Consider the following 27575-nt stretch of genomic DNA (forward strand, 5'->3'; position numbering starts at 1 on the left):
TAGCAGGACCAAGTAGGGATTATTACAATGCAGCACCCGAATCCTTAGGTTGAAGCAATAGTGGGGTTGCAATAAATAAGGCATGGTAAGTTGAGAAAAGCTATACGAGTGATGTTGAAGGGCCAGACGGAGCTGAAAACTAAAGGATACTGCCAAGCTGCACCATACACCTGCAGTTTTGCCACAGCACTCGTGCACTGTTTGTCTGTAGCCAGCACTATCTATATTTTGTTTATACAAATCTTTTCACCTGCAAAAAAATCACTCCCCTCCATCCTTTTAAAAAGCGGAAGAGGTAGGTGAAAATTGTTTTGGAAGAGAATACAGTACTTAGTGACAACAGTACAGCAGTCTGGATTCTCCACCTCAACATCAGTCTCAAATTGCTGACTTCCCTGCACTTGCTCTCCTTTGAACTTCATTTTGCCCATAAACCATTCTCGTGATGGCTGTGAGTGTGTGTTGCATAGCTCTCATGAAACTATTATACTGACTGTTCGTGTTTGTGGAGAGACAGCTGCTCTGTTTATGATGGGGGTTGAGAGATGAAAGGATTAACCAGGATACATCATTGCAGCGCTGTGTACTGTAAGTAATGTCAGCCAAAAGTCTGTGAAGGTATCATAAAGATGCAGTCAATTCCCTGGAAAAACTGATGGATGTCCAAATACTGCTTACTGTCATTACATAGTTACTTGTACTCTGAGTTTTTAAGCATCTAATTTACCTTTGCCTGCTGTGGCATATTACCAGCACTGTTACAGGAGAAGCAGGCCTGTTAGGGGAGGCCAGCAACTCAGAAATTAGTTCCTTATCATTCTCATTGCTTAGAGTGCAAAAGCAAACTTGGATTGAATTTTAGACAAAAACAAAACCACTTGCATCTTTGAAATCATAAGAGAAATAACTGTAATATCCTTGCTTTCTGTCTCTAAAATTAAAACTCCACTGAAGTTACAAAATCATCCAGTCTCCTCTCTCAAAATCCGTTTTGAGTGTAACCACCAAGAAGGGAAAAGAATTGGTAGGGTGACCAAAAGGTTGTACAAGGAAGGAAAGCATTGCAATTAAAGAAAAGGAAAACACAGATACTGCTAAAGAGTAGAAACTTGTTACTAGTGAGATTCAGCAAATTGGGGAATGTAAAAGCCTTAATGCTACAGTGGTTTCCCTTGTGTTTGTGCTATAGATTTGGGATTTTTGCCACTTCCCTTTGTATTGCTGATGATATGAATACAATAAAACAAAACAGGACAAAACATTAGAAAATGAACTAAATAATTAAGATGTTCTAGATTTTTATTATCTCTTTCACCTGAGGAGTATCAAGTGCTTCATAAACAAAGTACTTCATAAGCATCATACCTTCCCTGAGGAACAGATATCCTGTCTTAATAATGGAGAAGCTAAGGTGCTAGGAGCAGTTAGACAATCCTGCAGTGAGAGAGAGGAAGATTAAATAAACGTCTATAACATTTTTCATACCTGATTGTTCACAATAATACGCAAGTAAAATTTTAAGTAAAACATGCTGCTGTCACGAGTTACCTCCTTTCTGGTTTTCTTGTCATTTGATTTAGTTTGCCGTATAAGATGTAAACATCTCTCTCTCTCTCTCTCTCTCTCTCTCTCTCTCTCTCTCTCTCTCTCTCTCTCTGCTCTCCCAGATTCTTTTTATGTGAGAAACATTGTTAAATACTGATCAGATAGTACTGGCCTAAATCCACTTAATGAAGGAATTGAAAGTAAATGCATGGGTTTTATCCCATAAAAACTGATATTTTACCAATCTGTGCCTTGCCTAGTGTTACACATCAAAACACTGTTACCTTACCTTATAGAGCAGGAAAGGAAAATGTAAAAAGACTTGGTTCTTATGACAGAGCATAGACTTCTCATTGCTAAAGAAATAGGCTGGTCTCCCACACACACCCTTTTATTTCAACAAAAAGAATGACTTCAGAAGAAGGAGGTAAGCAAAGTCTTCAGAGTTAAATGTTAATGCTAAAGATTGACTTCAGACATTCCTGTTCTTCAGTTCCAATATGTAAAGTTGGCATGAAGGCCTTTCTGTTCATGAGAGAAAATGAGAATGGGCCTTAACCTCTCATAAGATTAGCAGGCTTCCCTAAATGAACATAACAATGGAAAGATGAATATTTTCTGGCAGAAACTGCACGCTTTCTGTGCTCTTTTCTGTTTTGTCTCTGGGTCAGAGTGAGCCTCTCATTGCATTGCATCAGACTGAGACTAGGTCATCCAATTCTGTTATACAGCCTACACCAACCCAGCCAGTTTGAGGAGATTGCCTTTCATTGATTGCATGTTTAGCATGCCACTTAGGAAGAATGGAATGCTTTTTTGTTGTCTTCACTGCAAGGATTTGCCATAGTGGGCTGTTCCTTCACTTGTTCACTTACTCATCTATTCTCATAAGTGAGTTTGATTCTGCGAGAGCAGAACAGTCCGAGGTCAGAACAGTTAGTTTAGTGTGTGATGCTGCACTTGCTTCTTGTAACTGTATTTGATTGTTTTCCAGAGCAGTGAAGGAACTATTTTTTTTCCCTCTATTTTCTGCTCTAGAGAAGTATCTGTGTCAGTCAGCTGGCATGTCTGAACATCCTCAAAGTTCTGATTTTGCAAAGCCACAATTATGATGGCAAGTCTTTTTCGGATTTTATTTGCTGAACAGTCTGTGAGGAACTTTAAAATTACAAATGGTCGAAACTGTAAGTGCAAATGTCTGAATTCCGTAGCAGCGGTTCTTTAATAAACTGAAGCAATAGCTCCCAGTTCAACTCAGTGTGCATGTAAAACAGCAGCCTTGTTTTGCATTTGGTCAGATTACTCAAAATTCTTTCCAGAATCTGTGATGGTAGGCTCGTGTTGCATCAAATTCTGTATTGGGTGCGCAGTGTGTCCTTCCCTTGATTCTACAGGATAACTTATATGGTATTTGCTCTTCTTCTGAACTCAGCAGTTGCTGTGTTCTATCCAAGAAATAGCACTATTACAAGACTCAATTAAGTGCTTTGAGTTCTCAACTAATATTAAATATATATGCACAATCAAAGCCACATCCTCAAATTAAATGTACAATGTTGAAGTGTTTTTTCTTAAGAAATTGTGAATAGTTCCACCAGTACAATTTACTGCAGTCTTCTATTTTTTTCCTCTTTCTGTATTCATCCCAGAATTTCTTTGCTGCTTTTACATAAGGGAAGTATAACACTTAACTGAGATCAACCCATGGTTCACAAGAGACCCAAAAGGCACCCTCTTCACTTACTCATCAAATCTCATTTATTTTGTGGAAATTATTTTTGAGCAACATGCAAATGCTAAATTGAACGCACTTCTTCTTCTGACTCTGAGAGACCATCTTTTGGCTTGTGTTTAATTGCAGGTTTTTGTCTTTCTCATGTGACATCTGTCAAGTAGAGCACAAGGGGAAAAATGCTATTGCAAATCTTACTCAAGCTCTGCCCCTCAAGACTTGTAAGCATCTGTGCTTCCTCTGCTTTTTCTTGTTTAGAATGGTATATGAACTTAGAACTTGTTAGGCGCAAATGCCAGAACTCTGTATAAATAAGAAGCCTTTTTAAGGCTTCCAAGTAAATAAGTTTCTGGTAATTTGAAAGGCTAACAAAGGTTTAAGAAATAAAAACAGTTAAAAATTACTTAACCTTCAGTTTACTTGGAAGGCTTGATTTCACATTTCAGCCTGTCATCTTTAACCTTTTCTTACAACTTTAACAGCATTTATTTCCTTTAGGCACTGAAGACCCATTCAGCTGAAGATCCCAATAACAATATTGAAGATTCACGTAGGGTCAGGATTTCACCATTTGGCCCAACTGACATCATATTCAGAACCTGTCTGATATACAAGAAGAGTAAAATCTGGGTCATTGTCTTGGAGCTACCTCTTCCCTGAATTACTGATTTCAGTACCAGTTTTGTCAGTCAATTCAGTAGGTACATCGTAGAAAAACCTGTGCGTTTAGTAGATTTTATTCCTCTTCAGCAGAGCTGTACCAGATACTCCTGCTGGTGAATCTGGTTCATGGGGGGAAAGACCTATACTACTCATACTTTCATTTATTCGTTGTGTGAAAAACTGGCTGAATCACAAGCTCATTGGCTGCAATGAGTGTGTGCAATCTGCTCTTTCCAAATCTTAGGCTCAGTTGGACAGAGGCCTGAGCAACCTTCCCTGCTTTGAGCTGGGTTAGAAACATCCAGATTCCCTTACGACCTAAATTTGTCTACAGTTCTGTGTGACACTTTCATTTTATTGAGTCTTTCTCACTACAGTGAAAATTTAAGAAGTAGGTAATTCATTACAGATGACAAATTAATGTCTCATCACCTACCACAAGTCTGCTGGAATCATGCCTTGGAGATTTGAATAACATTTCTGTACAATGGAACATGATTCTGAGTATTTGTATTGTGTTTTATTAGTGTTTTAAGGAATTCTTATTCTATTTGGCTTTCTTCATAGTGTGATATATGACAGAGGGAAATGATGTCCAAATTCTGTGACAAACAGGTGTAGGTGCTTCTTAAATGTGACAAATAGATTGGAATTTGGAATGAATGGAGTGAAACTGCAGCAGAGGGAAGATTATTATTCAAATAATTTAAATTCAATAATTTAAAAGCTGTGTTTGAGGCTAGGCCCAAGTTCCTTCCCTCTTCAATACCATACAGCTAATACCATGGCTGGTAGAAGAAACTATATATGGTATATGTATACTTCTATGTATATATACTTCTATATATATATACTTCTATGGTATAGAAGAAACTATATAAACCAAAAGGAAATCCCAGGAAATGAAAGGGTGAGAACCGTGCAGAGGAAAGATGGATGGTATGTTAAAAGTCAAGTGTGAGCAATCTGGAATACATTTTATCAAAAATTGCTTTTTAAATGCTGCTTTCTCTTGCTACAGGAGACATTATTGAACATACACACACACAAAAAAAGCCCAATGCAATTCAATTTGAATTTATCACTCTATTATTTTAATATATTTACTCAGGGTTAACAACTCATTAAGCACCAAATTGCTCACTCTTAATGAGTCCCTGATGGTAAAAATGGGCTGCCTAAAACTGTACAGTCAAATAACAACAATGTCATGGCAGAAGGCTGTAATAAAAAGCAAGTAAATGCTCTTGAATATTTGGTGTGTTAATGACAGACTGGTTTACAGAACAAGTGGTTCCATTAGCATAGGTAAGTTGGTATGTTGGCTATAAGGCTATTTTTTTTTTCAGGAAAGATAATTTGAATTTGGCTTTTAAAGTAGATCGAGGGGCCAACTACTACATGTATACAATTTCTTAGGCTTTTTTTCTAATTAGTCATAGTAAATGAAAATAATAATAAAGCCAAGGAATCTGTTCTCTGAAACCCTCTTCTATATGGTCTTTTATGATCCCTTTGAATAAACTAAGATTTACAGATAACAATGTTTCTCCCAATCTTCTGTCACTAATACTGTAGTGCCTATAAGACATACTGAAGCAGTAAAGCCAAATTATGCTGGTATCTAACTAAAACACAGTAGAACATAGTCCCTAGCCCTGACAACTTGCCAATGCCAAATCTGATAAATTTATTAAATAGGAGAAGGAAGGAGTAGCTGAACCAGTTGTGTGGTTAAGTACACAGCTGAACAGCTTGTAAGTTCTTAAATAGTTAAATACTGAATTAATAAAGGATCACCATGATAAAAACACACCTACAGAAACTTGTTGTTATGGCAAACACTAATGTTTGCTGTCCCATCAACTTGCTCCTCCAGTTGTCTTCTAAAAAATATTCTTTCCTGTTTTATTTTTAAACAACTGTATCCATATATTCAAGAAGTGATAATGGGCCTGTGTAAGATGTCTTTCTACCTCCTGTTGGTAGTCCCATGCTGCAGACAGGTTGCATTTGCTCAACTTTCTGGTGCTTGCTGCCAAGATGATGGGGATGTCACAGTGACCTGGATGATGGAACAGAGCGCACGCTCAGCAGGTTTGCTGATGACACGAAGTGGGGAGGAGTGGCTAATACCCCAGGGGGCTGTGCTACCGTTCAGATGGACGTTGACAGGCTGGAGAGATGAGCTGAGAGGAACTTCATGAAGTTCAACAAAGGCAAGTGCAGGGTCCTGCACCTAGGGAGGAATAACCCCAAGCACCGGTACAGGCTGGGGGCTGACCTGCTGGAGAGCAGCTCTGCAGAGAGGGGCCTGGGAGTCCTGGTGAACAGAAGGCTGACCATGAGTCAGCAATGTGCCCGTGTGGCCAAGAAGGCAAAAGGTATCCTGGGGTGCATTCAGAAGAGTGTTGCCAGCAGGTCAAGGGAGGCGATCCTCCCCGTCTGCTCAGCCCTGGTGAGGCCTCACCTGGAGTATTGTGTCCAGTTCTGGGCTCTCCAGTGCAAGAGGGACTGGATCGTGTCCAGAGGAGGGCTACTAGTGGAGGGTCTAGAACACAAGTCTTATGAGGAGCGGCTGAGGGAAGTGGGGTTGTTTAGTCTGGAGAAGAGGAGATTCAGGGGAGACCTTACTGCTCTCTACAACTACCTGAAACAAAGAGGTGGGGAGCTGGGGGTCGGCCTCTTCTCGCAGATAACTAGTGATAGGACACAAGGGAATGGCCTCAAGTTGTACCAGGGGAGGTTTAGGTTAGAAATTAGGAGACATTTCTTCTCGGAAAGAGTAGTCAGGCATCAGAACAGGTTGCCCAGGGAAGTGGTGGTGTCACCGTCCCTGGGGGTGTGTAAGGAAAGGTTGGACTTCTCGCTTAAGTACATGGTCTAGTGGGTGATATTGGTGGTAGGGAGGTGGTTGGACCAGATGATCTTGGAGGTCTTTTCCAACCTTTATGATTCTATGATACTAAGATGGTGAAGGGACTGGAGCACCTGTCGTACAAGGACAGGCTGAGAGAGCTGGGCCTGTTTAGCCTGGAAAAGAGAAGACTGAGGGGAGACCTCACCAATGTGTATAAATACCTAAGGGGGAGGCGTTTAGAGGATGGACCCAGTCTCTTTTCAGTTGTGCCCAGCGATAGGATGAGAGGCAATGGGCGCAAACTGAAGCACAGGAGGTTCCATCTGAATATAAGAGGGCTTTTTTTTTTTACTGTGAGGGTGACACAGCGCTGGCACAGGTTACCCAGAGAGGCTGTGGAGTCTCCTTTTCTGGAAATACTCAAACCCTGCCTGGATGCCATCCTGCACAACGTGCTCTGGGTGATCCTGTTCGGCAGGGAGGTTGGACTAGATGATCTTCAGAGGTCCCTTCCAACCTCGGCCGTTTTGTGATTCTGTGATGTCTCTCAGTGGCCAATGCTCATCCACAGGTCAGATACTTGGCGTTTATGTTGTCATAACCAGGCAGGTTGTTGCTGTTAATGTGTATGCCAATGGTGTGACCCCTTCCTCATCTGTCCCTTTTTCACATCTCTGCCCAATCTGCACCTCAGCTAATTTTATACTCTGTATGTGGACATGAGACAAGTGCTCCTGAAGTTAGGTACTATAGGAGAGCTACAGTCTTGGGGGGAAACTGGCTACTTGTTGCATGTTGCTTCTCATATCTTCTGACTGGTATCAATTCTTTTATCATTTGAATGAAAGTGCCCATTTGGTACCAGTAGTTGGGTTGATCATTTAACATGGTGGAAGTAGACTCCTAAAAACAGCTAATCTATATCACCTTACCTAGCTAGCTGTGTGAGGCAGGCAAAACTGTAACATAATCAAAAATTTCCTGAATGCAAAGGAGAAGAGATGCCTAGCTTTGCAGAGTGTCCTATGATTGCTATTCACAGTACTTACAGCAAACTCGATGCCTTGTTTTATTGATACCTCATCTCTGTGCCCAACAATTAAGCATGAACAAGAAGTCCTACTTCTACAGTATTTTTCTTATGAGAAGAGTCCACAATATGATAACCACCTCCTGTTGTGCAAAAGCTGACTTCCTAAATCCTTGTTATAAAAAATTTAGCTCTGACTCTGTGCCAAGCAGAGAGACTATTGCCTGCAAAACTAAAGATAAACCTCATATACTGCTCGGAAAGAACTGGCAATGACAGAAGAATGCTCAGCTGACAGGCAGGTGTGTGTGGTTTTATTTCTTGGCTGTTTTTTTGCCTCCCTTCAAAGTAGCACATAGGTTTCTCACTGTGTTTGCAATGGAAGACAGAGAATTGCTGTGTGATCAGGTTATTTGTTTGTGATGGGTAACTATTGCCTTGGGAACTTTTTTCTTGTCTTCATGAAATAAGTGAAAGTCTTTGTTCCCCAACCTCTCTCTCTTTACCCCCTTCTCAAAAGGGCTCTCTTGACTCCTACAACTGCTAATGTAGCACTCACTTTGTGTAGAAGGAGTTATTGGTCTAATGTAATATGAGTTTCCTGGCATACATAATCAGTATAAAAATCTTAGAGGAGGAAAGAGAAAAATGTGGCTTAATTTTTTTAGGTTGTCTTCTTAGTATATTGATTGTTTTGCAGCATTAGCATCCTCCACAGAGGGGAAGGTCAATGCTATTATAATTCCCACTGCTCTCACCCACTCTTTAAAACAAAATTGAATCCTGAGTATTATTGAAATAAGAAAAACATATGCGTGCAATTATTTTTTTTTCACTTTTTAAGTTACACTGAACAATGGACAGCTGGCATATCAGCCATCAAACAGAAAATTAACTGTACTAATAGCAGTGCAGATTCAATGCTGATTTAATTCTTCAGAACTTAATCATTTCCAACACGATGGATGGTTATTTAATAAGAAGGATTCATGGGTTCTGGAAACCATGCTGCAAGCTAACAAATCAAATCTGATGCCTTCACCTCCTTACTGAATCACTGTTTCGGCACTGCAGAATGGCTGGACAGCTTCATCACTCAGTACAGCCAGGAAGTGGGGGATTACAGTAGGAATCGAAATCTTCAAGCTGCTGTGTGTATGTGAATGTGCAATTCTGAATTAAACTTATGCACAAATAATTGATGCAGTAATAGGCAAAATAATAGCAGAAATCAAACACTATGATTTTTACTTACATATTAATTTTTATATATTTATTATGAGAAATTAGTACAAAAAGTTAATTGGTAATTTTGTATGTTCACAGATCATTATCAAATGCCTTTTTAATAGACAAAATTAACTGAAAAGTTTATGGAGTTTCCTTTAACGTTTCATTATCTTTATGATTATATATTTTTGCTTAGTATTTTAGCCGAATTTAATGAGTGACAGCTGTGTAAAGAATAGTGATGATCCCTTGTCATTTGGTTAGTGGTTATCACAGGAGTGATCTCTGGAAAGTTCTTGTATTCCTCACTTTCTGTACCTGATAGGGTTGCTTTCAGGTGGTCCATGACACAGTCACCGTTGGATTTTATTTTGGTTGTTGTTGAAAGTAGCAAAAACAAGGGGAAGTGATTATTGCACACTTCACTGATTCTGTAAGATGGACATATCTGCCCACTGGCAACTGAACTAAAATCCACCTACTGGTTTCATGCAGTCCACTGAACATCTGATAGATAGCAGTCACTTTCAGCCTCTCTTTATCTAGACAGAATTGGAACGGGTAACCCAGAGGCTAGGAGTTGCAATACTTTTCCTTATAGGCATCTAATATTTTGTTCTCTTCAGATATTTCACTCCTATAAAGTATTCTTTGTTGGAAGATCTTATACGAATAAATCTGTTTCATTCTGTAGAAGATTCTACATGGTTTAACTTTCTCTGTATCCTACAGTTAAGATAAAGAGAAGATGCCAGAGGCATTTTTACTAAGGTAGCAAAATATGTGTTACGTTATGGTATTTTTCAGTACCTGGAGTACACTCATTAGGAAGGGCCATCAGAGTGGTGATAAATGGCTTACATTAGTTTCTGTGTATCCAAATTATTCCTCTGGGAGACTCGGTCTTTGTTCCTTCCTGTTCAGAGGAACAAAGAAAGCAGTCAATTTGTTTCCGGTTAAAATTCCATTGGAAGTGTAAGATGCTGTTACTGGGTAAAATGTGGTCTTTATATATTCTTTCACACTTGGGTCATTTACTACTGTTGAGGAATGTTGAAGTGCCTGTGAGAGATACAGGTATAGATGCTATAGCTGTGTATCTTCTGTAAAGTCTGCATTATATTGTCTTGCCTCTAGTTCATCATAGTTTAAAAACTTGACACCTGACAAAGATAACTTGAATTTCCCTGTACATTATTTCACTTTGAGTGTAGTCAGTGTTCTTCCAATGTTAGTTTCCTGAAACTTTTTGCAGTGCTATCTCTTAACTCTCAGATGCTGTGAACTCGTAGGAACAGCAAATAATCATGCTCAAGAAATAATCATTTCACAATTGTAATGATCTTAAAGGAATCAAATTTTGGCAAATACAATTGCTGCTAATCTTCAGAGATACATATCTGGTCTGAGGAAGGAGGAGACTAAAGGGCATGACTTGCAAGGTCAAAACCACATTTTTCGTATGTGTGGTCAAAGCTGATGAGAATATAAAGATAACATCTTCATAAGTAAATAAATATCTGTTTGTTTATCAGTGTTTGAGGCATATCAAGGGTGGGGGAAGGAGTGCACCAGTTCTAGGTGAAGTGATAGGCTAATATTTGAAGGTCTTGTTTTCAGTATTTTTTTTAGTGTCGGGGGAGAATTTAGAATGATGAGTTATTTTGAAAGAGTTCAATCCAAATAAGTTAGCCATTTTTGAGAGCAAAGCTGAGGGAAAATAGTTGTATGTTTGGATTCCTTCTGCAAGCAAAGGCCACGTGTGGCATCTGTCTAGAAGCTAGTGTATGTGAAAAGTATCTGAACTTTCAGTCCCTGTGCACGTGGTTGAAAGGCTGTGGTTCAAAGGGTGTACCTCCTTTAAGGCAAAGTGAAGCTGGTAAAGAATACAACGGGTAGAATCTGAAAAGAAGAAAATGTTTAGAAAACGTGACTAGACGTTACTATGTAGAAACAGCTTAGTGGTTTTGCTTTGCAAAGCAGTAGGGCAAAAATTTGGTCACTATATCGTGCACTGTGTTTGATAATGGTCAGGGTCTGAGATTCAGCATTCAGTGTTACTTTGATTCCTCTCTATGCTTAGGAAATGTATGAATGTTGCTCACATCTCTAGCAGGTACGGTTAAGGGATTCCTGTGTACTTCTAGTTTGGAGATTTGAAAAGAAAAGTTTGGACTTGTCTCCTTTTTGGGAATTCTTCCTTCTCCCTTAATATTTTGGTTTTCTTTCTAGCCATAGAAAAAGAGCATAATAAGAGAAAATAGGTAATTTAGTAAAGTCTTGTTTGTAAGCAAAGATGAGCAGGCATGGTATCAACGTTTTAGAGTTGTGATCTAAATTGGAAGGTATATGGGAAGTTTCAAAAGATAATCAGTTGACCCCTCAAGCAGGACTTGGATGCAGAATGCAAAAAGACAAACTACATTCCTCCTATTTCAGTGTAAATCAGGAGGCAAATTATTAGTAAGAAGGCTATATGTCATGGAACCATCTTCCTGTTCCCGGGACTCACCTGTTCTGTGTCTCTGTTAGTAGTCTTCCCTCTCTGCAACACTGCCAAGAACCTGTTTAACAAGCCGAGAAATTCCTGTTCTGTAGTGGAAAAAAACCCTACGCAAACCAAGCACATGAATCGTCTAAAGTGTACGGGAAAACTGATAGATTTACTATTGCTGATGCATGCTAACAAAAAAGACAAGGGAGGAAAGGAAGAGAGAAGGGTGTCCAGTTGTGAAGAAGAGCTAGAGTCCAATTTTTCATATCCTACTTCTCTCTTAAGTCCTAGAGTTGTGGCTGAGGGAGGGAACCATATCAATCAATTAGAAACAGATGCATCTAATGTTGCTATGAAAGAAGTTTATATATGCAGGTAAAATGATTTCTGTAACAAAGAGCGACAAGCTCTTCTGGCTACTGTATTACCCCTTACAGAATTCAATTGAGGTCACTTTCTCCCTTCCAAGATAGTTTTTAATGGTTCATTTAAGACTACAAAAGTTGTATCTGTCTGGGCTAGTGACACAATATCTTTTTCTCGTACAGGCAGTGAGTTGGCTCCCATGTTTGTGGTGCATCTATTAACCTATCTGGAAACTAGCAGTAATGATGTATTTACCCTTGATAAAGGATATCCTTGGGTGGCAGTGATTATTTAAATAGATATGTTTCTTATTCATTTCAGTGTGAGATTTTTTGTAGGCTGGCTGTTGCAGCACATCCTTTGAACTGTGCGCCAGTCCTCGTAGGTGAAAATAGAGCTTAAACTCCCAGCATACTCATCGTTACACGTCATACATGAGACTTACCAATCTCAGGTAAAACCTCTTGTGTCACTGCTCTTCTTAAGCCTGCCACCGTAATACAGCTCAGCGGGGGCACGACTCGGATCTAACTGCAGTCGGTAGGAAGCACGCATCGCAGTCAGGAGGTTCGCTGGATGACTTCAGTGAGCCGAGGACAGGCAAATATAGAACGGATGTCAGTGACGTATGTCCCAGCAGCGCTGCCAGAGCCCATGATACGACTCCTTTAAGTTCGGCATCCTGGAAGCATGTGTGGAAGCAAATGTGGCCTGGAGGAAGCTTGAGGGAGCAGCTGTTTTGGTTGCTTGCTTCTTCTTTGCTCTGACAACAGCGGTCCCTTTCTGGGCAGCAGTGCCCACACTGGCCTTGTTTTGTCAGGGCTGGTTGTGGTGTGTGTGTGTGCCTGCTGCTGTGTGCTCTGTGGCAGGTGGGCAACGATGGAAGGGTGCCATGCGGGCACCATGGAGGTTGCTGGCAGGCACTGATGAGAAGGAGAGGATGCCAGCTATGACATCAAACCTCGGAACAAGAGGTGTGCAATAAGAACGTGCTCAGGAGTCCTTGCTGGCAGATCACAGCAAGCTGATAGAAGAATTGCCTAATTTGAGTAATAAAAATACCCTGAACTCTAAGCTGAAGCTTTGTAACAGTTATATGCTGTATAAGTAGTTAATGAGACTTTCTTTCTTTGAGTCTTGGAAAGTCTCCAAGATCCACTCAAGAGAGAAATTAACAAATGTCTTTTTGTTACCTGAAGCGAAATTGTCTTGCTGAAATGCAGAAACGTACTCTCTCCATCATCACCATCTAATCAACACCAGAGTAGTTTTGGTGGGGGAACGAAAAGAGTGGGAGTACAAGGAAGAAAGACACTGGTAAATTAAGACTAATTGAAGGGGGAGGAAGAGAAGTGGTTTGAAAATTATCCAAGGTTTTTCTAAACAGTGGGTCTTACGGCTGCAGACATCAGGAAAATCTCCATCTATATCATTCTGGAAATCTATTTCTAATGTGGGAAAATGATTAGTGGAAGACTTGCAAGATACTCGAATACATCGTAAACTAAATGAGCCCTAATGCAGAAATGTTTTTGGCTTTGATCTATTCTCTAGGCCAGCCTAGAAATAGGGCACGTATTCATCAGCAGCTGGAGATTTTACTATCAAGTCTTATTTTTTTGTGTTTTTCATTGATGTAGTGTAGTACCTAAGTTCTGCTCCTTTTTATTATGAGGAATCCACTCAAGTTTAGTGGTCAAAGCAAGGATTGTAAGTAAATGTTCCTGATCTGACTATCTTGTCACTATTTTGAAATATGTTCATCCGGGCATTTCACAGCTGCCTTCTCCCCAGCTTTAGTTTCCCCATCTGTAAATATGAACAGCTCTTCAGAAGTGTGGGATAAGTCCAGGTTATTTGAGGCTATGAGATACAAAGCTTAAAAAAAAAAAAAAAAGTGAGATGGGGACATTAGATGACTTGGTCTTTCAGAATGATGGACTACTTACAGTCTACTCATTCCTAATTTCTGAGGTTCTGTTATGACCCTTAAGTTCAGGGCTGTTCATCCCTGCCCCTGGCCTTCATGTCGCTGGCAGTGGTAAAATAAGAGTGCAGATTGTTTTGATGCTTTAGTTCTGTTTTATGAACCTTCCTTGCTCTCACGTGAAGCAGTCATGTTGAAGGCTAATTAAATATGGGTGAGCATATTTGATCATTCCCATTGTTTCTTGTCAGTCTGTCTGCTAAAATCATGGGTTACACCAACTTGTCAGGCAGGAGGCCAAAAGCCAGAAAGAGACATCAGTAAATTATGTATGAATCCGTGGCAGACAGGCAGAATGGAAAGGTTAAGGAGGGGACGTTATACTGTTTCAGTGTTACTGGGTTGAATTACTCCAGTGCAACCTTTCTAAGAAGAGGTGACACAGAAACATAACTGTTTGATGTGTCAGTGAACAATGGGCTAGTAATTAAACACAGGGTTTAGAAATTAGAAAATTTGTTTATGGTTTTGAATATATTATCTGGGAAGTTCTCAATTTATTATTTTTTTGTGCTGTAGTTTTCCTTTCTGAATAGTAGGCCTGATATCTCCTTCAAAATACAGTTGGAAGGCTTATGTCATGAATATTTGTAAAGTGCTGTGAGATGTTTGACAAAGGACAATCTGTAAATACAAGGAATTGCTACGCTTCTATTAAACTTTTGTCAGCAAATGCTCCTTTAGTCATTAAACCACAAAATGTACACAGTCGTTCCTGAAACAGCATATTCTTGAAACAGGAATATTTAAGCCAAAAGTTGCACTTAGTGCATAGAAGCAGGAAAGCTCAGAGAATTTGGGAACCACCTGCAGTCAGGGGAGAGGCCAATAAATGTGTAGTTCTGTGGGCCTTACAAAGCACATCCAAAGAAGTTAATAAACAAAAACAGTGAAAGACTAGAGGAAATGACATTTGAGAAAGTTGCCTGTGGGGTCTCAGTGGGCTTCATCCTTGTTTATTTTCCCATTCCAGGGGCTCATAATACCAGTCTAAATAGTCACAAGTTCTGTTCTTTTTGAATTCAATGGCAACTTTGCTACTAGCTACAGCGATACAGAATGATACAAAGCCCCAGTTAAGGATGGAAAGTCTGTGGTTCTTCGTGTGTTTCTGATTGCCAGTTCTTCTTTCCAGCTTGCATGATATGGTTAATGCACCAAACTCCAGCGTCTGGCTGTGCATGGAGGAGAGAATGTATGCAGTACGTTCAGAAAATTGTCATTGCTCAAGTTATCCTTTTTTTTGACTGCTTTCCTAAATAGTTATTCATGTTAGCCAGGGGCTGAGAAGACGATGAGAAAGGTAACTTAACCTAAAATCTAGTGATCAGTTAGAAACAGGCATTCCCAGGGGAGGGATAACTAATTGCAGTTTTCTTGCACGTTCCTCAGAATGGAATGGTCTACAAGTGATGAAATAGGAACAATTACTAGAATTACCACCATGAAATGATTTGGTTGTTCCCTCACAGGGCTACATTTTCAATAATGCTTGTGTGTGCCTGACCTGTGAGCAAAATATATAATTCTATCTTAACATGCATCCAATACAGTCCATCAACTAAGATATTACAGGCAGTTGCTTTAATTTTTATTTTTGAAAAAGATGTAGTGGTTTGTTCTGGATGCAATGAATATGAACAGATGTTTATACATACTTCCTTATCTCCATGCTTCATTGTCCCTTGTCTTTTTGTATAGTATTTATGAAATCACAAGTTAGCTGTCTTATAACTATATTTAATGGCTTTCTGATATGCTTTGTGAATTGAGTCTCACAAGAGTATACAACTGTCTGTCTTATGTCGCTGAATGAAACCCATTTGAAACTTTCAAATTTTCACCTTTCAGACTTGTTCGTATTTCTTCAGATAGAAGAAATGCAGTGGAGCTGTTTGAAATAAATATTTCACTCAAATGCAAGCCACAGAGAGAAAGTGTGTATACAAGATCCGTCTGTGGAAGGGCAACTGCTCACTTATTTATGAGTGTAAACAGAAAGACCAATTATTAAAGAGACCTTTGAAAAGGTTTGGAGCACAGAGTGGCCATGGGCTTCAGGCCATAGTGTTTCTCAGCCTGAGCATCTTGCCTTCATTAGGGAACTGAATCCTTCCTAGTTATGTCATCCATTTATGTCCAAATCTGCCACAATATTTTGGACAAATCTTAAGCCAATGTATTTGTTTTCTAGTTTCTCTAGAATTGACTCTTTGTGCTTTTGTTCCTCTCTTGCAGCACAAAGTAGTTGTTTGGAGGTTGTGTTTTTTTCCCGATTTGTCTTTTGTTCAGTTCTACTTCCACTTATTTATAAGTGGAAAGGCCACTGCTTCTACTATATGCTGTTCCACAACCTTTCAATAGTAAGATCCTGTATGACTTACAGGGTAGTTACATGGAATTTGTTACAGCATTCTCATCCTTTTCAACTAGCCCTTTTTCTTTAATGCTACAACACATTGTTGCGTGGAAGGCCTTAAGTTTGTATTCTTTGTGTATATTGTGGTCACCTTCTATTGATACTGTTGGCACTTTTATTATTCAGAGGTGGTATATCTTTGATGTAATGGTTTGGTTTGACTTAGTTAGGACAATGTATAAATGATGTATAATTTTGAGCTAGAAGCTGCATGTATCTCAGCTGTTTTTATGTGTGGCATTTTTCTTCCATAGCTCTCTCCCAATTACATTTCATGACATATTCTCACACATTTTGTAATGCCCAGAATCCCGTTTCCTGGGAGTTTTGCTGGGAAAAATGATGAGAATACATTTGTCTCAGTCTTGGAACGTGTCAGTATTGGTGCAGTTGTGATTAGGTTGCCTATAATTATGCCAACAATATTTTGTCAAAACTGGAACCATTTTGTGGTAAATAGTGCAGGATAAAATGAAGCTGGTCGCTTCTCTGCAACATTGCTTTGTTTTGTGCAGACAAGCCCACAACACTACTGTGTCACGTCTGTCTCTCCTCCAATCTCTTCAGTGTTCTTTTCCTGTGTTATTACAACATTGCATACAAAATTTTCAGTTGCATCACACAACTGCATTGCTGATAATGGTCAGTATTGAATTCCAGGGGTGGTTAGCACTGTTTTCAGCAGTCTAATTGCTTCTCCTGTATCCACTAAAATGTTACATTAAACAGCAATAGTAACCAGATTGCATTCGATTTCCATAATAAAATGGTGGGATTTTAGTATTAAAATCTCTAGCATTCAGTCATATGGCTGTTTCTCCTTCTGTTTGTTGCATCTGAATCATTTTGTCCAGGGCAAATTCCCAATAAGGACTATGTGATGCGTGAGTGGCTGCAGGTAAGGGAAGGAAGGAAAAAATTGAGGGAGGAGTATAGAATAAGGCTATGGCCAGGGTAAAAGTGATACAGCAATTGTGTATTATATAGACCACATCTCTGCTAATAAGGCACTGTTTGTTAGTAAGGGTCCTAGAGCTGTAAATGAAGTGCGAAGCACCCCATCACTGTGTAAGGACAAGAAGAGGTGATAATTGGTTGGGGAAGGGTTGTGGGCTAAATTGACAGGTACTGGCTTAGGCCAAAGAAAAATGAGGAAACCTAGTTTCCCACTTGGTCTTTTTGACACTACTGTCACAAATAATGATAGGGTCTTGTCTCAAGAGCTAGCCAACACTGAAATTGGTCAGTGTTCTTGTATTTTTCCTTTAGCAACCACCAGGGCACTGCAGCAATTAATTTGACTCCAGCGTATGAAATTCTTTCCTTCCTTTCCTTCTTTCCTTCCTTTTTTTTGTACCACAAAAAATGTTGTGTTTTTTTTGTTGTTTTTGTTTGTTTTGTTTTGTTTTTAATGGCAAAAATGACCAGAGGTCCTTACTATCTCATCCTATGAAAAGATTCTCTTGGTCAAAGGCATGCAGCATCATATTTGCAGTAAACAAAATCTATCCTTCCTAGAAATGCTATTTCGCTTCTATCTAAGGATGTATTCCTGCCATATATTTGTTGTTGTGTTTTGATGTCTTGGGGTGGGATGAACCAACTGGTCAGGTAAAGAAGGCTATTGTGATAGGATAAAATTATTCCTTGTTATAAAGTGTCATGGAGTCTTTTGAACTCAGAAGAGATAAAGAAATGTGGTGGTTGAAACTACAGGGGGAAGGGACTGTAGAAGTTTCTAGTCCAACTTCCTAGTCAGAGCAGGATTGACACCAACAGTGGATCCAAAGTTTGGAAACCAAGTGCTTTTTGTCAAATTGGGCACATGGCCATGCTCCTCAACGCGTGCTCCTCAGTGGTTCCTATTCACCTCACATACTCCTGCAAGCAGACTACTCTGGGGACAGGGTTGGAAGTAACATTTACTGCTGCAATTTTATACTGACTACGTACTGAAAAGTGTATGCTGTGAGTATATGAGCAGTGCAACTCTGAATGCTATTAACTTTGGGTATTATCATCAACTTGTTACTTCATAAATGTGCAAACTTACTGCTATGAAATTGAATTTGTGTATTACTGTAATGTTTAGAAACATCCAGTCCAAAATGACAATACAGATATTTTGAGTAGTATGTACTCACTGCCCACCTGTTACGATATTGCTGTGTAGCATCAGTCCAAATTTCTCTGAGACAAACTTGGAACCTATCTCGCAAAAGAAGTTAACCTCTGATTAAAATAACATTGCCCTCAGGTTTTCGTTAGTTGTACACTGTATAAGACAGTTGGACTGCTCTCACTACAGCCCAAGGAAGAGATTGAGCCATGAACTTAATTGGAATATTTGTTATCGCTATCACATGTTTGTAAACAGAAAATTGACAATTAACTGCATTAATAAGTAGGAAAGCAGGGAGGGAGGAAAAAAAAATGTGCTACACAGTTAAGGACTGAAGGGAGAGAGAAGAATCATAGTGTGGAAAACACTCTTGGAAGGAACAGGAATTAATAGATTGTATGGCCTGTTCTGCTCCCTGCATTTCTGATAAGCATCCCTTGAAATACTCAGGAGTTATCAGTGCTCATAGTATGCTTGACTGGGAACTACACTGGCAACCTGTTTTCATACTCTTCTGAAGAAATTTCAAATATATACTTAAAAAGTAAAAAAACCCACTACCCAATATAACTCTTATCTAGCTAGTCTCATCCCATTTTTTTCATGGATTAAGTCATTCATATATGTAGCATACATTTTGTTATGAATGCTGTTGAAAGGCACACATTGCTGAATAGAAAGTGAGCTGTACACAAGCTTTTAGTAAAGAATCAGCTGTCTTTGCAGCCTGCAGGCTTTTACAATGTAATGAAGTTGTGGCAAAGGTAAGAAAAATGCAGATGTTTGCTGGAAATATGGCAGCATTAAAGAAGAGTGTTGGAAAGAGGGAAGGGGATTGTATGACACAGCTTATTTCCTGAGGTTCTAGAGGAAAAACAAACACAGAAGAAAAATGGGAAGGAAAAAAAAAGTCATTATATATCTAAGGGGTTTAAACGCTCCTTCTTCATGCTGTTAAAGAGAAATAGCTTTACAGCTGCTTCCTTCCTACTTCTTTGGTTTCCACTCTGTCCTTTGCCTATACAATTAGTATTTCTCAAATCAAAATTGTAGGAGACTTGTTGATGAATAGAACTAGAAATAAAAAGAAGTAACTATCATTCTGCATAACTGTTATGCTAAAAAAGCAAAGAAATAAGTTATGCCAAGAATGACTTTTCCTGGCAAGTTGCCACCTGCTCTCTTGATATTTGTGATGTAATATAGTAGTAGCTGAAGAGGAAAGGAAAGGAATTTGTCAATCTTTTTGTAAGACAAAAGGCCAAGCCCGAAGTGCTTAATTTCATAGTCCTCTTACCTCTACTGTTGTTGACGCTACTCATCACAAGAACATAATTATTTCCATGAATGTGGCCCTTTAGCTGTCTCCCAATGAACTCAGCAGGTAGGCTACTCAGTTCTTGGGTCTTGCAGCTCTGGCTTGTACTTTCTTGTAACTAATCTCCAAGCTGCCAAGTACTCTTATTAAAATTCAGTGAAATGAACCTTGAAGAAGTCTGATTCTGTCTGTGAGGTAGGGACAAATTTGAGTAGCATGACAGCACTGGCGAGCTAGAGGAATGCAGAAGAGGCAAGGAAAATAGTGCAATGAACCCATTTTCGGAAAGGTACTGGTGATCACACCTGGTAGTAACTTCATGCTGTGGATACTTCAGTGGTAGGACTAGAGCAGATGCTGGACAAAGTACTTTAAAGAGACAGTCAGCCACGCAGTTGTGTGACTCTTTGTAGCTTTGTCTAGCAGTTGTTCACATCTATTCTTTGCTCAGTTCTTAGGGAGACATCCTAATGGAGTGTAATATTGTTTGTGATTTGCTGTGCTCTCACAGGCCTTGCAAAAGTGTAATAAAACCACCCTGTGCTGTTAGTAGAGAATGTGAACTGTTTAAAAAAGGGAGGAAAGAATAAGACCATTAATTGTAATAAACTATACTATTTTTTTCTTTGTGCTGATGTCAGCTGGGAGGAATAGGACAACTGTCATCCTGTGTTTCTCTGAGCAAAATATAGGAGGTGCAAATAGAGTTGTTGGATCTTTTTTAAAAATATATTTTCACACTACATTATTTTTGGCAAGTGATAGATGAGAAAATGAACAGAAAAGGAACAGGATCTTAATCTTATGGTACAAAACCAGGTGTCTTCAAAGTGAGTTAAAGATGTACAGAAGCCAATAAAGATAAGAATTAAATATTTAATAGGTTAAGTTTAATACGATCAATCAGAAGGATCAAGGACAGAAGAAAATCCATGCAAGAGACTGATGGCAGGTGATTTTTCACACATCGGAGGCATCTCTTTTTTTTTCCTCTGATTTCCTTGATGACAAAGACATCAGAAAAAATATTTTTCTGCTTTGAAATTCAATTCCTTTGGTCTTTCAGAATTGCATCAGGAAACACCTCCCTCTGTCCTCATACATTAGCAGCAGAGATTACGGGAGGATGGAAAGAAAGGTAGATGTTAGGAAATGGAAATATAGGCTACAAGCATTGCACTGCTGCTTTGTCTGACCTACTTGCCTATGTTGTCATCCAAACGTATTTGTCAAGATAAAAGGATATTACTTTTGGTATGCCATAATTCTGTGCCTGGTAGTAATATCATTGTCTCTCTGAATTTGGTTAAATTAATTTTCTTCTCTCCCTGCCCTGAATTGCGGCATGTTGTGTTGCAGTCCATTGAAAAACTGTCATATATTATCTATGAGATGCCTCCATTTCAGTGATGGACTCCTCTGTGGTAACATGTAAAAATCTGAGGGCTTGGGGAATGAGCAGTGCTATAACACTGCACATGCAGAGAGTGTTTAGGTACTGGATAGGTGAAGTAGAAAACAGCCAAATAATTTCCCGTTTGGTGCAGGGTGGTAAGGTTAAACTCTCATGACAGGAAAAACAATCTTGGCTTTTTGCTAATGTTTTATGCAGTATTCTGTGTGTTCAGAATTTAATGCAGTTTACTGCTGTACAGGATGGGAGACTTCTGATCATTGAGCAGGTCAGGTAATCAGCTAATGACTTGGCTCAACTAGGACTCCTGCCAATAATAATTGTGTTCTTTGTTTTTTGGGGGGTGGATGTCAGAGAAGATAAGGTTATGTATAAGAAACACATAATAAAACAGTGGCAAGTGGTGTTAAAAGAGGAGAAATGAAACACAGCCAGGAGTATTGTCAAGTATGAGAAGAAATAAATGGGACAGCCTGAGGAACAGTCTTCAAGGTGAAGAACTTTCAGGGACGTGGGTTGTCTTGGTTCCAGAAAGAAAGGAGGGCTTGGCAGCATAACTTTGCAAGAGAATGTGATTAGGATGGGGACCACAAAGATAACCTTGAGAAAAGCATTTTGTATTGCCTTGGAAAAGACCAAAATGTCTACCAGAAAAGCAGAAGAAATAAGGGTTGTATTAACTGAGTAGGAAAGGAGCTTTTAGCAGAATGTGCAAAGAGAAATGGGGGAAGTATTGCCAAATGAGATGCAGAAAGAGTAGAAGAAATACTTCTTTCTGATCCTTACAATCCTGTAAGGGATAGGAAAGGATGTAGGAATAAGTGATGGTGAAAGGAAAGATTTGGAGAGGTTAAGTTGAGGAGCTCCGTTTCAGACATACTACACTTGAGTGGACTGTTCAGAAACCTTTCACCCTGACTTTTGTGAGAAGGCTAAATGTTGTATACAAGCTGGCCAGAAGGCTAGACTGAGGTTGTGTTGAAATGTAAGTAGGCAAGGTCTACTTACTAGTAGAAATGTAGGTTTGAATCAGTACAAATAACGTACAAAACTAAGGCAGAATATGATACAAAAAGAGACTAGACTGAAGGCATTACATTTCCACTCATATACAGCTACTCTCTCTTCTTTAATATTCCAGCCAACAGCACTGCTGATGCCTTAATGGAACATACTTTTCATACAGCATACACAACAATTGATCTTTCTGCTCTCTAATTTATTAATTATAAATATTTATGAATTATTTATTTAGTTAAAATATGGTTGTTTAGAGCAGCTGATGAGGTGCTGAGTTATTATAATGCCATTAATGAACAAATCATAAAACAGAAATTTTAATGTGCTGAATACTGAACAGGGAAATTTAACTATTAGAGTCACTTCAGATAGCTATTAGGCATTTACAAGAAAAGAATTTACATAATTCAACTGATAGGTTCTTGTGGTGTTCACAAAGGTATATCTCTGGAAAAAAAGAAGTTAAGGCAGTACAGTGGCATGATAACCATGTTTCCAGTAGATGCTTGTCAGTAATCTTGTACGATTTACCTACAACTACGCCACCATGGCATTTGAGATGTGTTGTTTCCTGTCCCAAGAGGAAGAATGTCATTCCTCAGAAGCTCGGTCTACTAACAGCTTGGAAATATTGACTGTTAACTTGCAATTGACATTTGAAGAATGCAAACACCGAGGAAAGATTGCTTGGAGTAGATGAAGTAGATTTAACTATGAGGAATAGTTTACAGGTATAAGCACAGTATTGTGCTTTCATTTTCATTTCAGAGAACAATCTCCTCTCCTCTGGCCTTTAGGTATAGGGTTTTGAGTAAACCAGGATGGTTTTGATGTTTGAATGGTCAAACATGGTACTGCAAACAATAGGAAAGGGAAAACTCTTGTAAAGGTGATAAAACTGGGCCATGTGCAACTACATGAGCCCTTTCTGCATCCAGAATCTATGCAGCTGTCAATCAACCCATGCTTTGAGAAATACGGAGAAACAAACTGAGACATGCCAAGGGAATTCCTTAGTACTGTCTCTCTAACAGACCTAGAAGATAGGAAATGGGATGATGCTTTGCTGTAGGTATGAACGCTCCTTTATGAGTGGACCGGTGGTAACTCGGTGAGCTGTAAGCCCTGTGCTGCTGATGGAAATGCTCTTTTAGCTCCAGTGGGAAAGGTGTATGGTTTTGGAGAGACAAGTCTGAAGTTTATTCTTCTTTTGATCCAGGAGGTGGAAATAAGCAGTGTGCAAGGTGGCAAGCCAGTAGGTCCCAGGTAGCCACAAATGTGTTACCATAGAACTGAAGAGCAGGGTCAAAGCTAGACCAAGTATGGACTAGTAACACCCCCCAGTGGAAACAATTATGAGAAGACAAAAGCAGTTTCGTCTGTTCTGAGGTATGTTTTTTTGCCTGTATTTTGGTGGTGTTCAGTACTACGGAGTGACTACAACAAATTGGGAGGGAACAGACTCTCATGGCAGTGCTAATCAAGGAAGACTGCTTTTATCCAGCTTTTTGTGTGATGTGAAAATCCTGCTGAGGGGAATGCAACTTTAATTCCAAAGGGAAAGCTGCTGTCCCAGTGAGTTGAAAAGGAATATGCAGCTCAGTAGCTGGTGAAAGAGTGCAGTAAAGAACTAAGTGCCCTGCTGCCTCATCCCTTCAATTATTGTATTTGGCTGTAATATTTTCAGTTAACATTGCCGTGAATACAATTGTTCTTATGTTTTCTCCTTGTTGCTTATAGCAACTTCAAACAAAGTCTAATACTATGGTAGCTTCCAAGCATGTCTTCTGAATTCTCTGTGTTCAGATCTTAGGTTGTCTAGTTCTGGGTTTACTGATCTTTTTACTGCATAGAAAATATTAGCTTAAAAACCTATGGCTACTTTTGGATCTTGTTTCATACCACCTGGTGTACAAAGCACATACTGCATTCAGAATAGGATTTTAGTCCCATTAGGACTGCAACAAAAACAGAGTTTTGCTATTTTGCCCTCTCTGAATGATGAGATAAGGTGAAGACCATTGAAGGCAAGGTGAGTAAGAGTGCATTTACTGTGCTAAGGGGATCTATTGTGTGTAAAGAGCAGTTGTATTTCTTGACAACAAGTACTAGGTAGCTGTGAGGAAGAAATGTGGCAGCTTTCCATCTCTGGTAATAAGTATTACTACAAGTGTGGGATGAATGATGAGTGAAACTTTGATAGATTTAATGATGGAATTCTGTAGTATACAATGAAGTATTTTAAGCTCAGTCATCATTCCTCAGCATTCTCAGAAGGACCTACCAAAGAGGCAATGGTACACTTTAAAAATGTGATTCCAGATTCCCAGAAAGAAGCTGCTTTTTTATTTCCCCTTCAGCAGCTGCAATATTTATATACAGAGATAAAGCCATCGTGTCACATAAGCAAAGGACATTGATAGAAATGCACTTCAGCATCTCATCACAAGCAGTACAGCTTTAGCCGCATTTTGCAGCTGATGTGTGAATGTTTGTAGTTCCAAATTCATAAGGCGCATGCCATAGGCTACTACTCGCTTTGCTCTCCCAGTCCTTGCTGCCTTTTAACCCAGACTCCTCAGCTCAGTCACAGGCTGATGTTTTTCAGCTGCTGTACCAGCTCAATCAATTCCTATTCCTTGCAAGCTGTCTATGTGGTCTCCAGTTCTTCCTTTTTGGGGGCATTTTTATATGGCATTTCCACGTACTCTAATAACCAGTCAAAAAAAGATACTGAACAAAGATGCTTAGATCCAAACACAAGTACATCACTAACTGTGCTTACTAAATCGTGATGCTTGTTTTTCAGTCTCATTCACCAATATGCAGAGATTTTTTTGTTGAAATTTGATTAGTAAATTTTCATCTTCCCTGATGTCAATCATCTTTTATTGCAAACTACTTGGAAAGTATCATGTTTTTATATTTTTAATGAGTGGGTTCAAAACTCACTGAGCTCTTTGGACAATTTTTAAATGGGTTAGAAAATTGTTTCCAAGTGTTTTTTTTTTAAGTTCATGGATAAGAGAGATTTTTTTTTTTTAGGTGAAATACATTGGTTTGGACCAAAAAATAAATCGTGTAACAGGAACATTTCCAAACAACTGGTTTCAAGTTGCTCTCTGTAGCATGAGTTAATTTCAAAAAGCAGTTACTTTCTCACCCATTCTTAAAACGTCACCTTTACCTTGAAGGGACAAACTGTGTATTTATTTCTTCCAGAATATTTGCTATGTAATGTACTACTGACAGCCACTTGTTATCACAGAAGAGGTCATCAGATTTTGAGCACTTGTCTTTTTGTAGAAGAAAAGTATCTAACTCATTGTTCAGGTCAAAAACTCTTTTAAGCCCTTTGCCATGAAATAACCAGGAAACCTCTGTCTGGTACAGGAAAGATTTTCACAGTCACTCCCTATCTCATTACAAAGTATTGTGAAGACTCTACTATTTAAAGGACTTGTTCTTATAAAATTAACTACATTGATGACATTCTGTAGCACTTAGACCACTTCTGGCCTCAGTAGCTTGCCTATCAGGGATCCAGTACATGAATTTCATGTGCAGTGCTATCTCTGTAACCTTACCCTGTAATCCCTTTTTTATTCCAGTCAAAGCATCCACCATGAGTGGTTACACTTGCAGTTTTTCCATAAAACATTGCTTTTATTAAAGAAGCCATTTACTGTTGAAAATGCATCTTTTCCAGTACATCTTTCCTATAGTAGCTCACAAAAAGAAGTTATTCCTGCATTTCGTTATTGAAACAGAATCTGGCAAATCCCATAAGCCGAGACATGTTAGCAACATCTGTACTTTCACTCAGCTGTAGAGCAGACCTCCCACACTGTGTAATTCATTCTGATACTCGTTTCTTCAGATCTTTTGCAACATTTTCTGTACATCTTCTAGCAGTATTTGCTGACAAAGGAAGGCATTTTAGTTCGTTATTTTTTATATCCATATTTTCCATGTATTTCAGACATTTTTACCATGACAGGAAGAACAAGTGTTACTACGGTGTCATGTGGTTTTGTCTTTTGCTATTAAGTAAGAAACCTCAGAAGAGGCTGCTAAACAGTTACTATTACGTTTTGTGAAGTACTGAATTTAATATCTCATGACTTCAAACATTGCTGAAAAAAATTATAGATGCTTGTCTTCATGTTCTGGATGCTTAGTTTTTAAATGTCTTGCTAATCGTGGTGGTTTCATACTAACATTAGCTAATATCTCAAAGCAAGGTTTGTCATTGAGATCATGAAAGAAAACGTATATTTCAAATAATCTTAATTTGACCAAATTCTCATCAGGTCTGATTTATATCACTGTTTTCACCTCATAATTAGGCAGATAAGGAGCTTTTGTACTAGGATTAGAAGTGTCAGCTCTGCCATTTTGTTTTCACTTGTATTTGCATTATCAGTCTAACCTTTGGTCTGCCATTTCTTTCTGGGAATCTTTTTAATCCACTTGCATGTTTTGTGAGGGCTAGTTTAGTTAAAACTAGATAATATAATCTGTAAATCCACTTAAGCGGGCACACGTCAATTGCAAAAAGTCAAAATATGCTGAAAGTGAATGAATTAGTGAGGGTGCAGTCAACTCCTCCACGCTCCGGAGCACTCATTCATCCCACAGGTCACTTCATGACAATGGACCCTCTGACATATGAACCAATGGAGTGGGGCACCACTGTCCAACTAAATATCAAATCTTAGCAAGCTTATTTTCTTCCTTATTTTTCTTAGGTAAAAGCTAAACAGAAGCTCTGGTGTTTTTTTTTTAGATGTCCCAGTGGTTTGTCTTGTGCTCTCTCTGGGGTGTACACACCCCACTTTGGAGACCACTGCCACACTGACCATTGGTCGGTAGTTGGGTTGGTAATGTGTAACATGTTCAATAATGGTCTAGATGATAGGATGGAGTGCACTTGCAGCAAGTGTGCAGATGATACAAAACTGGGAGGCATGCCTGATATATCAGATGGTTGTGCTGACGTTGAGAGGGACCTTAGCAAGCTGTAAAAATGGCTCCACTAGTACCTCACGAAGTTCAGCAAAGGGGAATACTAAGTTCCATGCCTGGAGAGGCATAACCCCATGCCACCTATACAGGCTGGGGGCTGACTGGCTGGAGAGCAGCTTAGCAGAAAAGGCCTTGAGGGTCCTGCTAGACAGCAAGCTGAACCTGAGCCAGACGTGCCTTTGTGCCAGTTTTGGGATTGTGGGCTGCATTAGGAGTGTTGCCAGCAGGTCAAGGGAGGTGATCCTTTCCTTCTGCTCAGCACTGATGAGAACCTGTATGGAGTTCTGGGCTCCTCAGTGTAGGGGAGAAAGAGAAATACTGGAGCAGGTCCCGCAGAGGACCACAAA

At 39.3% G+C, this 27575-nt stretch overlaps 1 protein-coding gene across 11 annotated transcripts in view; it reads left to right on the forward strand.

Moving 5' to 3' along the window:
• Window positions 1–27575, forward strand: part of NRXN3 (neurexin 3) — a 993270-nt gene that overhangs the window by 788747 nt on the left and 176948 nt on the right. The window lies entirely within an intron of this gene.

Source organism: Anser brachyrhynchus, assembly GCF_964034855.1.
Source record: "Anser brachyrhynchus genome assembly, chromosome: 5".
Classification (NCBI taxonomy): domain Eukaryota; kingdom Metazoa; phylum Chordata; class Aves; order Anseriformes; family Anatidae; genus Anser; species Anser brachyrhynchus.